The sequence below is a fragment of the Cyprinodon variegatus genome, unplaced genomic scaffold, assembly GCF_000732505.1.
Source record: "Cyprinodon variegatus isolate N-32 unplaced genomic scaffold, C_variegatus-1.0 Scaffold318, whole genome shotgun sequence".
Classification (NCBI taxonomy): domain Eukaryota; kingdom Metazoa; phylum Chordata; class Actinopteri; order Cyprinodontiformes; family Cyprinodontidae; genus Cyprinodon; species Cyprinodon variegatus.
This window is the reverse complement of record NW_015150771.1, coordinates 21,524-36,196: the sequence shown is the minus strand read 5'-3', so window position 1 is coordinate 36,196 and position 14,673 is coordinate 21,524. Positions and strand designations below refer to the sequence as shown.

Below are 14,673 nucleotides of genomic sequence, written 5' to 3'. Positions count from 1 at the left end.
CAAGATGTCAGACCAACAAGCTGCCAATTTAACCAAACATTAGTGAGCTTATCTGTACATATTTGATCCTGTATGTCTAATTTCAAGTCCTGTTTCAATCCGAGAAAAATTATTGCCTAATGAAATAACATAGATGTACCTTTCTAGAAAAAGGCTCTACTTGCCCAAAAGGTCTGAAATGTTTTCCGATAACTATAACTTAGGTGTTAATTTACATACTTAAGTCATAAAAACATTTGGTCTTTCCTGGTTGACACATCTTAATCATCTCTATCTGTTGTCTTATCCTATTGTGGAAAAGGTTGGGATTTATTTTTGTTCTTCGTATTTTTATTCTGCAATGCTTTGAACTTGCAACCCCTCTTTGTATTTTTAAAGACAGGCGCTAATTACATAAATTATCATCCTACCCACACTTTGTGCCTTTCTGGAGGAATCGTACAGTATTAATTATCGGAATAAGTGATGCGTTTAATGCAACGCACGAAGAGGGGGTTTTATTATTGGATAAAGGTTCAAGGTTCTGAATGGTATAAGCTGTTTTATTGTTTTATCAAGGGCTTTTAGTTTTTAGAACAAATCTGATAAAATCGTAAATTTTTTATCCAAGAACTATCTTCCCTTGGTGGAGATAAGGGTTGTTTTTCTTTTCTCAGCTTAGATGCTTTGATCTATTCCACCTCTAAATCACAGCTGAGAAAATCTTACAAGTTTAGTCTGTTTGTGACGAAAGCTCATTCAGTCATAAATTAACACTATTGCTCTGCCAAATCCAACAGGTTGCTCTTCGATAATAAGCTGTTAATTTGGAATGTGGAATAAAATGAGTAAGAACATGACTCATTTATACTTGTTCCCACTGTATCACCTTACAAAATTAAAATAAAAAGTTTTATTTGATGCATATACAAATTTTTCCAGATTTTTTTTATTTACGTTTTACGCCATAATTATTTGTCATGTTAAAGGAGAAGCTTCATTATGTTTACCTTTATCAGGTTATAAAAGGCATTAGCTGGTAAATGGTTAGACACGCCAGGAGCTAATTATGGAGGTTTTTGTTTCAGCACAACCTAAAGGAGCTCCCGTTTGTAAAGAAGGTGAATGATAATGAGTCTAGAGGGGCCCATTTAATCTGTTATACACAGCAGATTATGGACTACAGATTATAATGTAAAAAAGATATGTCCAATGTTCAGGAAAGGTGGAGTTAGGGGAGCCTTCAGGGTAACAATGACTGGTTGGCATTGGAAAGTTTGACCTGGCAATTGATTCAGATGAACAGCCACATCACTGAAGTGTAACCCTTGTATCTTTTTCTGTAATCACCGGGGACGTAAACATTGAGCTCAATTTCTATGACAGATGCAGGGAGAGCAGTTCTCTAAGTCAGAAAATGGAGCCACTTCTGATCGTACGTCACGGTCAGAAGTACAACAAAAGAGCTATGTGATATGGCAGAAAACTATTTCACCATATGAGGCTTTTATACCATTTATATCTAAAATCATTGATTATTTAATTTGTGTTAATGATTGTAACCCTATTTAAACTTAACCTTTATATAATGAGGTCAGCCATACTACCCAGTTTGCTTAGCTTTGTTATGAGAGTTTGAAAAGCTAAATTCTTTCTTTAATAGGGTGTTTATTGGAATACATATTGTTTTTGTTTTATCGCCTAGTCCCATACTGGACATACATATTGGAGCCTATTTAAAAAGAAACACAGTGAGGAGAAATCAGCCGTTAAACCCAGTTTATTGTTCTCCCTGTGATGCTACAAATATCTAATTTTTTTTCCTATATTACTTAATTTTCTTAATATCCGTAAAATTGACATTAAACACCAATGTGTATAAATATGTTAGACCAATTCTCTTTTATAGATGTCCCAATTTTTTTTATTACTGTTATTGTTTTGGTGAGAGAATAATACTAATTTTTTTACCTTTCTACATATCAATGGAGATATTTTTGTGTTTTTATTAAATTCAAGAAAAAAAAAAGCAATCTTGAATTTAATAAAAACACAATAACTCCATAGTATCCACTTTTACTTTGTTTAGCCAGTTTTGCTGTGACATGAAGCTGTTATACAACCAGTGTATTTTTAAACTCTGTCCTTTCTTAACCCCCCCACACATCTTCATTCAGCTGCTTTTAGCTAATTACGTAAATGTTTTTTAGTCTGAGTCATGTTTGTTTAAATCAAGGGCTTGGATTTTCTTGCTTCATATCATCAAATAATGTTTTTTTTTTTTTTTTTTTACCTTAGATCTGTAGAGAACACAAAGAGAGGCATAGCTTTTCTACCTTTTATTCGTTTGTGTATAGGTGAATTGCTTTCTGGCGTTTTTCAAAGTACAACTTTGGCCTTGCATGATATTTTTGTTATCAAATTCCCACAGATTAATAGAAAATTTTTAGTGATTAAATCCATTGCGTTGTCATTGTCAATGGCATAATTGATGAGCAAGTTTTCCCACAAGTTCAAGGCAATGGAGACGTCTCGCTGTACTTTATAGTTTCAAACAGTGTACCATGAGACTCACAAACAGAAATTTTAAGGTACTGTTAATATTTATTGATTGAATGGCTGATATAAAAGGCAGACATATTTGTTTTGGTTATTCATAAACCAGACTAAAAATCCCAAATATTCATACTAAAAACCCTATTTGTCTTCCTGTTGCTGCTGTTTTTGCCCCAAGGGCCTCATTTACTGCCCCGTAGTGGTTTTGGTTGTTTCATGCCAGACAATACAACCTCCAAATGGTGCCACATACCACGGTTAGAGTTACTGGCGTTTCCTCTCACAGCGATGTTATGCTGAACCTCCTCTCTTTATTCAGTCTTTAAGGATGCTGACTATTTAAAAATGAAATTGTAAGCTTAGGCGTTGCATCGTTTGGGAGCATTACAAAAATAAAAGCAGATGTAGAAAGTAGAATTAGCTATGTTGAGTCATTGTTTCTAAACTGTATGTAAATGTCATGACCTTATTATAGTTTATTGATGTTCTTGTTATCTTTAGGTAAAAGCTGAATGTTTAGGGCACACAGGGTAGAGTCAAAATGATGTTTGTTGCTGTTTTGTCAGGCTTTTTCCAACATGTTTCTTTGTCTAATACATTTTCTGTTCATTTAAAAGTGAATTGACTCTGTTAGTTCATTGATATAATGTCTTAAGTAATGGCTGCTGGTTTTCAGTCATGTCTGAAGGTTGAGTTCATCCCAAGTCCAACAGCTAAGGCACTAGTATCGCTAACAGTCTAAAATATCCCTTTAGCAAACAGTGGATTAGTAATTGGGGGAAAAAAACACAAAGTAATGATGTGAGAAGTCTAAGGGGAGCCAATGTTGGATCGCCGCAGGAACTTTGCTTTCCATCAGTCTGCTGTGTTGCTGCTGATTGATCTTTTTCTGGCCAGAAAGCAGTGATTAAGACACTTTCATCAAGTTGCATCTGCCCTTGAACACTCCCTCTTGCATCCAGCGATCTCAGACGGTCTTTTTTTTTTTTTTTTTTTTACTCCTCATCAGCTAATGTGCTGTTTAATGAGCTTGCATCTATAGCACGCGTCCCCTTCGCTCTTCATCTTTTCATCAGCCACGCTTTCTGGTCTTACTCTCTTCGACGCTTTGTCCATAATTTCTCTATTCTTCCCTCCTGCTGCCTCTCACTTATTTCCTTTCAGCACTTTATATTTTTCCCCAAACTCTGTCAATCTCACACAGAAGCACATGACTTGAAACGCTGTCAGATGAATTGTATGATCTTCAATTTACCACCCACACACTAAAATGAAGATTTTCCCACTCCCATACATCATTGCCAACACCTTATAAATCTAATAATGCAGTTTTTTTCCAATACATCTGAGTTAAATTTAGGGATTTTACTGGAAATAAGCAAAGGACACTTTAGGAGCAACAATGTCCATCTGCCTCTGATGTGGATTCAAATACGTTATTGATTCCTTCAACAGTAACATGTAAGGATAATATAGTTATTGAGCTCTTGGTGTTTTAGTGTTCATTAATTAGAAAATCCATTTGGTTTTAATAAACGTTTTCAGCATCTAAGAAAAGTAACTGTACCTTTGAAACTTTGCTGCATTTTGTCTTTTTAAAACAATCTTCATCACCTGTAACATTAAATGAAAGACAATTCCTCCACATTCGGTGAATTTTGAGCAAAAACTTTACCTCTACATGTCAATTCACCAGAACATCTTCTTGAAAATGTTTGCAGTGTTTCTCTAGCCTAGTAAACTAGCCCCACCCGTCAGCGGCAAACATAATTTTTCCTGTGGGTTTGGTCTAGCCTCGATCAATGCCCCAGGCCCTAGAACTGGCGGGTCAAACACAACGCAGAGATGTGTTTAGAATTTTTGGATGCAAAGCGGGCGGGGTTTTGAGGGCGACAAAGCTGCACGACGCTGGAGAAAGCACAACAAGGAAGATGGCAACAACTATTGAACAGTTTTCATTTGACTCAGTTTTGGAATCAGTTTTGAAAGGATTAGACTCTGGGTTTTCGTTGAACCGTGAGCAGGAAGAGGCTCTATACTCATTTTTAAGAAGGACGTATTCGCCGTTTACACTCCCCCACCAGCTTTTTGTCGCGCTTACTACGTCACAGTCAGTTGCGCTCATTGGTCAGAGCGTTGGCCAATAGGCACAGACATGGTTTGAAAGGGCTCTTCATGACTTTCTTTTTAAACTTGTCCTTCTCCCTCATGCTCTTCTATAAAGGCCGTAGTTGTAAGTTACAGTTCTAATAGCTTGTTTACCAGCGGTTCCTTCCTCCTGAGGCCTGGAAGTGTGCAGCTCATCCTGAGCTACCAGACATCTCTTAGCATGAATTAGAGAACATGCTTTTTTTTTTTTTTTTTTTTGGCTTGACTGCCTATTTATTTCACCCCTGTCTATTAGAAATGGTTTGGTTTTGAGGCATTATTATTTTATTTCTTCATTAAAAAAGATAAAATCCCCCAAAATGCAGCTAGACACATTTTTAAAAAGTTAAATGATTACAAGTACTTTTGCTATGGACCCTGTTTGTTTTTTTGTTTTTTGGACAGAATAGATAATCATGTAGAGGGATGTCTTTATGGTGATTGATACCTAGTTTTTGGGCCAAAGAAATGAATAACTATAGAGTACATATGTTCAACTCTAAGCCATAGTTGAAGTATAAAAATAATGCACCACTCTTTTAATTTTAACAAACTATAACAAGCAGTTAAAAACAAATGCATAGTGTGAATATTATGTTCCATATAACTTATCTTTAGAATTGCCGTATTTGTCATTACACTGTATAAACTTCAAATAACAGAGAAAATAGTTTGAGTGGATATATTATCTATGAATGTGCATTTTTTTTGTATGCATTTTTGTCAGAAATAGATCATTTTCATCGGAGGCTAAACATGTGAATTTAGATTTATTAGAACCTGTTTTGGTGATTAAAATACCTTTTTTTTTTTACATATTTGATTTTGCTGCCCTTGTTTCTACTTTTTTTTGTTTGAATTTAGTATCATATAAATTTGGGAGAAAGGGGTCCAGTTTAGACTTCATGTAAAAGAAGAAAAAAACTTATTATTTTATTAATATTATTTTCTTACAGTCTTAAAAGCTCTGGAGTGTGGGGGTGCAAACCCACCCAACCATTGTACACGGTTGAAGTTTGACAGCAGGAGTTTCATTTCTTGTGAACTCTGAGTGTTCTGGAGTGAAAGAAATGTTGAGCTGATTATACATTGAGAAGAAAAATAAGAAGAAAGAGAGTGACAGTCCATTAGCTCCTGTTAATTACCTCTATTGGTATTCAAAGATCAGCTGCTTCTTAGACCTAAAAATCAATTCCCAAGTCACCCCCCCAACTACCACACAAGCACACACACACAAACCCACACTATCCAATCCTTTCTTCCCGGTCTGCTGTTTTTCTGTAATGGTTTTAAGCCATCCTTTCCAATCCCTTAATTACCCATCTATAACTCATCTGTGATTTTTTTTTTTTTTCTGGCTTGAAAAAGCTAGTCTACTTACATGTTCATTTTTGAAAACTTTATTATGTGTTACACATTGACAGCGATATACATGATTATAGGAAATGTTTGCATTTCTGTATTTGATGCACATGACAAACATTGCACAATTTTGCATTATTACCCTCTACTTATCTTTTGCTGGTTTAGTTGCTGCTCTTTATACAATAAAAAAAAATGACTCTTGTATCCTTCCTCTATTGTTGAGGTTTTATTTTCACAGTTTTATTCTAATTATAAATTAATTAGCCTACCAATTGAGAGAGGTGTCACTAGTTCGCTTTCTTTTTTTTTCATAAAAAAAAGTGTTTTCTCTTGGGTGCGGCAGAAAGAACGGAAGTGTCAAAGAGTGAAACGTACTGCAGGCTGGGTGACAACAAAGAGAGACATTGTCTCTTTAGTTCAGGCTGCTCATTCAAGCTGAAAGAATCACAGCAGCTGTCACAGAGTCGCAGGCATATCTCAAGATGTCCGTTCTAAATTGGTATTGACAGAGCAGGACTTTGGGTTTTTGCTCTTTAAATTGATTTGAATCAAGGGAATAGACATCAGACATGGACGACTTTCTCTCTTGGCACTCTGATGCAAAGCTTTGGACAGACACAAAGAGTCGTGCTGTTGCTCAATTTGAGAGAGACTGCAAGGATGTGTCAGAGTGACATCTTATTGACCTGGTATATACAGAACTGTTAAGGTCCAGGATATACTTGGGAATATAATGCCTAGGGGTGTATTCCCAAAGGTCGACTTGATTGCTTTTTTCTTCACTATTAATTTCCACTAAAATGTTTAATTCTAGTTCTACACACCATGAAACTCCAATCTTAGATAAATCCAATTCCTTAGATAATGATTTTGGAGTATTTAAATATGCATTAGAATATGGCACCATATGAAGTGAGAATTTAGAGAAGTGAGTTCTTGTTTTCATCAGGTATCTAGAGATTACATGCTGTTGAGCCAACCACTGGGTGGCAGTAATGCAGTAATTTGTCTGCAAATCTACTTTTAATACAAAGAAAAAAAAATCTGGTTGCCGTTTTTTACCTCTAAACATAACTTTAGAAAAGTTTCCTTGCCCAAATTCATAGTTGCTAACAGAATTGACGATTTAATCAAGACGCTTAGCTGTTATCTAATCTCCACTAGTGTCTGAATTTTATATATCAGATTAAATTTAGTTCTGCTGATGGTAGTACTACTTTCTCATTAAGTTTTCAAATTGCTCTACGTTTTTTTTATTTTTTTTTATGCATTTGTCATGGTTTTCAGTTAAGGTGTGATGGATCTAGAGATGCACGTACCATGCTTTTCCCATCCAACCCAATACCGATACCTGGGCTGAGCAAACAGCCATTGGATTTAACTGTTGAATGGAACCACTTATCTTGCCATGAGAGGAAGGGCATTAGCCTTGACATAAACATTGTTAAAGAAAGGTAATAAATGAACACAGATTTAAATGTACTTTACATTTGTAGGAGCCAATTATTTTTTGTTAATAATTAGAAACGTTTTTTTGTTATTTAGTCATGTTCATTTATTTTTGGTTCTGATTAATTTAGGTTAATTATTTTTTATAAATACTCATTCAATGGTAGGACCAGCATGCATCTAGGTGGACGTATGTTTTCTTTTTTGTTTTTTTTTTACCAGGGCAAGAGAAACATGGAGGAAAATGTTTGTCTTTTTCTTTTTGTTTGCTTGCCTGAAGAAAAAATAAACTGAGAAAACTAAAGGAGTTTACCTGAAACATTTTTTTCTTTTGCCTGCGTAAAATAAGTCCATGGTGCATCTGTGGCCTTTGTGGATTTCCACTTTTTTGTGTCATCAAAGTTGGGCCACAACAACATTGTTTGTTGACAAATAAGCAGAAAAATGAAAAAAATAACTGTTCCATGCAAAGTGCACTGGATCTCGGATATTCAGTATCAAATCACCAATATCAGATATAGCTAATTAGTCAATATTGGAGCCGACATCCATTCCAGGTATCGGATCAGTGAATCTTTTGGTGGAGTCTCTTGCTGTTGTTTTTTTATATTAGCCGTTTTTGTGAAATACATTACTGACAGCCTAAGGTAGTAATCATAATTTTTTGTTGTCAGCAGAGAAAACACAAAATCCCCAAATTAAGCAAAAAACAGCAATAGGCTCAGAAACCAAGCAATGAAGTTTACTCACCTAAAGTTTGCAAATAACGCTAGCTAAAAGAATGGGCGCTTTATTATTTATTTAAAAATAGGTATTAATCCAAGCCATGTAGAAATGTTATTTAAAACAAAATAATTAGAAAAGATTAATGTTTAAGATAAAAAAATTGACAGATTAGTTTTTTTTTTATTATAAAAATTTCCACCACTACTATTGTGTAATACTAGCTCAGTTTTTCAGCAATGTGCCAGCTGAGATTCCTAAATGCCTTACTAATGATGGTGCTAAACAGTATCGAAAACAGGATTATATCTTCAAAAGTTCGTCTGAAACTTCACTTGAATTACAAAAATGGAAAATGAAAATCTTCAATCAAGACTTTATTTTGCTGGAATTTACAGTCAGGCGGTAAAATTTATGTTTTTAGCTTTGGAGAAGGTGAGCTGAAAAATAGGCAGTCTTAGTGGATATTTTTGTTGGCATGAAATGAACAGGAAAAATAAGTCATCCGACTATTTAATGGCTCTCAGACATTTATGTACAGTTTTCCTGTCATCTTGTCACAGCCTGAACATCCACTAATCTAATTTTTTCCTCCTGGCAGACATTTTTTCCCTCATCTCTTGGAATCAATTAGGCTCTGTGTCCAACCTGGGCTCCCGCTCAGACTAACAGAGCTCAGCAGAGGCTCCTGCTGGTGCTGTGTGACTCAAGCAAAAAAGGGGAAACAAATATAAATCGGTACTGCGTTCTCATCTCTCAGGAAGGTTTAGATCTGACTTTTTTGTTGTAAATAAAGTGAAAAAGAAATTGTTGGTTAGAGGAGAGGTCCACAGTGGGCAAGCAGATTTAACAGGGAAGAAAATTTGGCTTTACTCTCTGATGAATGCAGGCAAAAAATGATCTGATACTGTAGTTTGAAGTGCAAGGAAGGACATCTGGGTGATGGAGAGAATATCAATGGAAAGGGATCAGTGGATTGATGTCAAATGACAGAATAAAAACAAAGAATGTCATGGGAAGCGGCAGAACCTTAAGGAAAAAAAAAGATGAAGACACCTTCTAGGTTCAGTGACAGATGGAGACGAACTGAAGCGACTTCCAGTGAATGCAAAGAAGCTGGAGGAGGAGACAGTGCCAAATGGAGCCTATAGATATCATGTAGACAAAGGGCTGCTGTGGATACTGTTAAGGCTGAGTCCTCTTAATGCACAAATTAGTCGCACACCTTTAGTGTGCATGGAAGGGAAAGGGAATGTGTGTAGTTTTCAGCGCCTTATCTGAAACAAACTCATTGATTACCATGATGACTGCTGTTCGATTGGTCACCTTTGATGAATGAACCCGGGTCTTAGTTCCCCTGAGATGCTCTGTCTCTTTCACAAGCCCAGACAGCTTTCTCTTTAACTGTGTTAAAAGAAAATAAAAAGGAATGACCTAGCAAAGAGAGCCAAAACAAAAACAATATATTTTTTTATTATCTGTGTGTGTTGCACTTCCAGGATTCATTTACGCTATTCGGGCTCCCTTCCTTCAGCTGAAATTGGCTAGTTTCTATGTCATTGCACAGCTCCACAACTCTGAGTGAATGATGCTTGGTCGCTGTGCAAGAGTAGACTGACAATAAAAGCAGAATTTAGAATTAAAGTTTTGTGGATTTACTAAGAAAATTAAGGGGGAAGTTGTGGTTATAAAAGATGGATTAGCAATCATTCAGTCCGGTAGGATAGAATTCGATCCTCAGAATAATTCAAGTGAGATAAAATGTCTGTATTTCATTACCTTCAAAGATAGGAGATGATTTGCTATAAAAATAGAACCAAGTAAACTTGGAGAAATATGGATTTTTATGGAGGCTTATTGTGATGAGCAGTCTTGTGGAGTTGTTGACCTTTAATGAATCAAATGTACAGTAGGTACTGTATGTAATGTAGTAATGCAGTAGTATTAATGTAGTCAATTTCTCCACTGCAAGATCAATAAAGTCAGTCAATCAAAGTGATTTCAGTGCAAAGGAAGAAACAATGCCTCAGTGGTTTATTCTTATACAAAGCAGATGAATTTATTTGGAGCTGATTACTTTTACTTACTTTGTTGGTGATGAGAGTAAAAAAATGGTAGAAGAATTTACTTGTTCATTTCAAAAAGATGTGCTAATATATAATATAACATACTATCGACAATCCTTAAATTATAGTCATGTTTCAAAATTACAGTTGAACCTTTTTTAGTATTTGGACCGCATCCCAAACTGCTTCCTAACCACTTACACTTAGCTATCAAGTCTCACTTGCCTTAAAGTCACACTCGCAGCTCTGGAAGGCGCCTTGATTAAACGTGAGGTCTGTGGCGCAGGGTGACATAAAATATAACATTTGCCCTTTTCTTAAAACAAATATGTACTTTTAAATAAAACGATTTCAAAGAGGACATTCCATTTTGGAATTAAGAATTTTTTTTATACCTAACTTGAGATTATTCGTGTGATGAAGATGCAGCAAATCGGTGGAATTTACATTTAAATGCATGTGTTTCCTTCGCCATAAGGCTGCTGTTACACTTGCTGCCAAATTCCAGCGAGCCTGTAACTGATGCAGACTCCCTGCATACTCAAGAGCTGGACGGTCCACTCACCCTAACCACTATGTGGTTTGGCATGGCACTTAATGTGGCGGACCCTCCGCGGGAACATGAAAATGGAGGTTTAGGTTTTTAGAAAATTCCTTTCAGCGAGGCTATATGTCACACTGGTTGAGATCCTTGCTGAATCTGTCATTTAGTCAAATTTAGAAATGGAGATTTATAAAGTGACAAGATATAACAGATGTCATAGCAATTTAAAAGGCAAATAAATCAAATGTAGAACCCATTGTTGTGGAAAGGAATTTAGCATCATCCCATTTTTTCCAATCATATGTTCCCTTTTAGATCCAGGTAAGACATACCTTTTCCCTGAAACTGTGATACAACCGGAATCACAATATTTACACCACAATCCTTCAAATTTAGTATGAGGTTACTTCTCCAGAAAAGTATTTTGGTTTTTATATCTGCTCCAGCTTTGGCCAAACATGTCCAGGTTTAATTTGTCTACAAAGCGTGATGGGAATAAAAAAAAAAAAAAAAAAGTCTGCTCTCCATTGTTTACTTTCCTGATTTCTATTTCACTGGTGACATCACCAGCGCTAACCCAGCATGATGGTATCACCAGACATGGAGCAATGGGGGTTCAGAGGCCACACAGCTTGCTGGCGGGGATCAGACCCAGATTTTCTTTTACCAATGAGAAGCGAGCAAAATGCAGAATGTTAGCTGGTCGACTCGTGTTTCAAAAACCTGCGTTAACCTGCTTATTTCAATAGGAAAGGTGCTCTAGAGTCTCTTTAGCTGGAGATGTTTTTAAATACCTTTCTGTAAAGTCAAACCAAACATTTGCTTTCAAAGATGTCATGACAACCGGTTCTGTGTAATTAGATAATTTTTGATTCTTTATCCAAGGCTCTACTGAGTCCTTATGAAATGTTTATTTAGAAAAGAAAAGGAAAACACACCCTGGCTAACTTATGTATGCAATGAACATAAACAGTTTCTCTAAGGAGATTTGGCTGCTGTGTAAAGATAAATCCCACACCCTAGTTCATAGTGGCTACCAGCATTTACATTCAAATGAGAAGGTGGAATTGGTAGCTTAAAAAAAACACTATTATTCCAGACCAGCTCTCCTTGGTGTGCTCTGTGAAGCAATTAATAACATGATGTAAGAGGCAAGTGCTAAAACACTACAAGTTTTAATCCACCTCCCATTTATTTGTCGTCCTTCTGCTCTTTGGAAGGTCTCGTTGCACACAGATCCACTTACAGCGTCAGCACTCGTGACCTTGCTGCAACTCCAAGTAGATCGGTCACCTCCCGACTCAGAGCCGGTCAATGTGAATCCATAGATAAACTGCGTCTAGAATGAGTAATATTTGATTTAGACACCCACTAACACACACAGGCAGACAGCTGGGCTTTGAGGCAACTCGTGGCTCAGTCAGCATCATCTTTTTAGGCGAGGTGTTTGATGCATACTAGGCTTTTATTTCAATTAAAACAATTATAAAATAAAAAATACCTTTGTAAATGCCCATATCAAATTAAAAAAATCGGTCCAGCACACAACTGGAATTCAAATAATGATTGCTCTGTCTGCAGGAATGCTGCCACAATGCATCATCATTCAGAAGGTAGCTGGCCTGTCCTGGGCTATAACACGTCCTTGTGTCTTCTGCTTGAAGTCATGCACACACACAATCCTCTCAAACATGTTCCCCCAGACTACTAAACCTAACCTTTACACAATTTTGGACATCAAAACATTGGATGTGATTTACTTCTCATTATGTGATGCACCTAGAATTTAGATTATAAATTAGCATATGACTTTTAACTCAGAACTCTCAAATCACAGGAACCCAAACTGTTTTTCTAAGCAGTCCGAGGCTAAAATCCTTTTTTTTTGGCTCCATTGTTATTCATGTCATAAAACGAGTCTCTTTTTCACTAGATGTGGTTAAATCGCCATATAAATTTTCCTCGTGTTAAACATTTGAAACAGCCTCACAAATCTTTGAATGATTGAACTATTTTTGATATGTCGTTTTTATTCTTAGGATGAACGTTGTAAATGTGGAAGCTCTTTGTTTTATTATTAAGATGAGAATATTATTGCAAAGACGGCACATGTTTGTGCAATTACAAAATAGAATGCAGTTTTATTTCTTTGGATTTTCTGGCTTTTTTTTAAATCTTTTGTATATTTTTAAATTAATAAAACAAAGAGAGTCAAGGCTCTCTTTGTTTTATGCTAAACAGATTTTTCTCCAATATAATTCACTTAGACATAAAATGGTGGTGACAGCACTGTGAGGATATAGATTAAAGTAGATGTGTCTATTTGTGTTGAGTTAAAATGATCACTAACATTGATGTCTATGATGATTTGCATAATAAATTTAAATCAGCTTAATGAAGAGGCTGTCATTTTAGTTCTGGAAAACTGAATCAGTCTCAGTTTAAAAATGGCTGAGAAGTCAAATTTAGTGTTTTGACCTTTTTCTAGTTCTGTCTGTTCCTTTCTCTCGGTCTCCCCCTTTCCTCCCCCTCCTCCCCGCTCAGCCCCAGCTTCTCTAACACCAATTACACTGTGTCAAATCCATGCATGTCAGCTTCCAGATCCCTAATCATCCCTTCTCTTTCATCTGTAATCCTTTGTTCCATCCTCCTACCCCACTTTTTCACTCACTGCTAACCTCTCCTCTCCTCTTCGTGCTTCACCCAACCCCACCCCTCCATCTGCTTTCGGTACCAAAGCCATCCTCTTCGACTTTGTCCTCTTTTCGTTTATCTCCAGCATACCTGGTGCTCTTCCTTTGATTTTCTTATTCAATTTCGTATTTCAATTTTACAAGTCTCAGGGAGACTTTGCACGTTTTAGAAATGCCCTTACATTTGTTTTTCAGTCGAAATGGCAGTTATAGTTTTATTAGGTGTGAAATTGGAAATCTGCTGTCTTTTAAATGTCTTGGGCATTGTTGCTATTCTCACTTCTCCCTCTCAGGAATATATGAGAAAAATATGAACAAAATATGTGCCTTTTATGTAGCATTAATATGCTATTTTTATTGCAGATTTTGTTGCATTTAGTATAATAAACTTTTTGTTGCATTTACTTTATAATTACCTCCGCCAAGTAGGTTTTGTTTTTAAGAGAGATTGAGTGTTTGTGTGTCTGTTAATAGACAGATTTTAATTATTTTTTAAATCAGAGATGTCCTTCATGTCACTGAACAATACATTTTTAAAGGACTAAAAGATGATTTTAATTTTTTTTTTTGGAACAAGCGTTTCCTCACTAAACCAGAGGGGGGCAGCAGCAACTATTGACAGCCTCACCATGGGACTCAAAAATTCTGGAGGTATTTTACTAAAGACAAAAACTGAAAAATGGAACGTTTTTGATTTGTTAGCAGGATCAATTCAAAACTTTTAAATTTTTGCCAAAAGTGCTCCTCGTGCCAATGGAATAATTAGTTAAAACCACAGCTACACTAAAGAAATCTGCTATTTACTCCTTTAAAAGAAAAAAAACAACAGAAGAACAAAAGAAAACAACAGCAGGAATATACTGAAACACTAACTACATGTCAGAAGACAATCCATTAACATTTGAAAGTGCAGAGGAAAAATATCATCCTACTACATTATCCACACTGACAACTAGGGCATCTGTAATACTCTCAATAGTCTGTTTAAAGCACAGAGAGCATTATAAGAAACAAGCACCGTGACCAGGCAGGTCCGACATACTGTTGTGGAGAAGTTTAGAGCCTGATTAGGATACAAAAAAAGTTCCCTCAAAGGTTAAAAATCCCAAGGAGCACTGTGTAAGACGTAATATTGACATGGAAGAAGTAT

At 36.0% G+C, this 14,673-nt stretch overlaps 1 protein-coding gene across 1 annotated transcript in view; it reads left to right on the top strand.

Moving 5' to 3' along the window:
* The window catches only part of LOC107090949 (tankyrase-1-like), a 41,069-nt gene that overhangs the window by 22,339 nt on the left and 4,057 nt on the right, over window positions 1-14,673 (top strand). The window lies entirely within an intron of this gene.